The sequence below is a fragment of the Phascolarctos cinereus genome, unplaced genomic scaffold, assembly GCF_003287225.1.
Source record: "Phascolarctos cinereus isolate Bilbo 61053 unplaced genomic scaffold, phaCin_HiC Scaffold_5;HRSCAF=322, whole genome shotgun sequence".
Lineage (NCBI taxonomy): Eukaryota > Metazoa > Chordata > Mammalia > Diprotodontia > Phascolarctidae > Phascolarctos > Phascolarctos cinereus.
In genome coordinates this window covers 80,200,784-80,202,082 of record NW_027555958.1, presented here as the reverse complement: position 1 = coordinate 80,202,082, position 1,299 = coordinate 80,200,784, and the positions used below count along the sequence as shown (strand labels likewise).

The 1,299-nt window shown below is 49.8% G+C and overlaps 1 pseudogene; it reads right to left on the bottom strand.

Annotated features, from left to right (window-relative positions):
* Positions 1–236: 236 nt before the first annotated feature.
* On the bottom strand, positions 237–750 carry LOC110197977 (small ribosomal subunit protein uS17 pseudogene; annotated as a pseudogene).
* Positions 751–1,299: the final 549 nt, after the last annotated feature.

The following is a 1,299-nucleotide window of genomic DNA, read 5'->3' as shown; positions in this document are numbered from 1 at the left end:
AGGAGAAAACCCCAACTGCCAGACCCCAAAAGTATCCTCTTAGTGGTTGCTGCTTGGCTACCAATAGGAGGCTGAAGTCAAGCATCTGACTCATCCCAGGTGGTGACCTCCCTTAATGCTATTTCTACCATTTTTTTTTATGGGGGAAGGATGCCTTTATTAGCACAACGGCTGGCTCAGCCCCAGCAGAACAGCTGGTGCCAGCACTCAAACCCGCACCACACCCACCCGCCACCAGCGCAGAGGGCTCAGAACTTCTGGAATTGCTTCTTGGTGCCAGCTGCCTTGGTGACCTTCAGAACGTTGAACCTCACCGTCTTGCTGAGGGGCCTGCACTCACCCACAGTCACAATGTCTCCAATCTGGACGTCTCCGAAGCAGGGTGACAGGTGCACAGACATGTTCTTGTGGAGTTTCTCGAATCGGTTGTATTTGCGGATGTAATGCAGGTAGTCCCGGCGGATGACAATGGTCCTTTGCATCTTCCTCTTGGTCACCACACCAGACAAGATCCTGCCTCTGATGGAGACATTGCCGTTGAAGGGACACTTCTTGTCAATGTAGGTGCCCTCGATGGCCTCCAGGGGGTCTCGAAGCCCGGCCCGATGTTCTTGTAATATCTGGGCAGCTTCTCCTTGGCCGTGTCCCTGAGCAGCACCCGCTTTTTGCTCTGGAAGATGGTCGGCTGCTTCTGGTAGGCTCGTTCTGTCTGGATGTCCGCCATGCCGCCGCTTCGCGCGTCTCTCGCTCTTCTTCCCTCGGACAAACGGACAGAAAGAGGCCGGAAAGCCGCCGCCGGGGTCTCCTTAAACATGAGGCAAGGGCCGCCTGTTTCCACCATTTTCAGAATATAATAATAGTGGCGAGAGTAGACATCTTTACTTTACTCTTGCATTACTTGGGAAAGTTTTAGTGCATCCCCAGAGGTGAAATGAGCATATCATTACTGACTCAGTCATTACCTAATAAGTCACCAAAAAAGCACTATTACATTTATGTTGCTTTGATTGATTAGGCGAAAGCTATTGATTTCATTCTGCTTCCATGGCTTCGTGTGTGTGGTGTGTGTGTGTGTGTGTGTGTGTGTGTGTGTGTGTCCTTTTGTTATTGTTGTCCTTTATTCTCAAAGAGGCCCAAAATGGCACTGCTATGTTGGAGTTAAGTGTTCGACTGTGGCTGACCAGACCAACAGGAGCTCAGAATGCTCTACCACAAGTCAGGCACAAATAGTCCATGTGAACATTTGGAGTAGATTTTCTAAATTCTATCCTTCCATGGCCCTTTATTGAAAGCAATTTT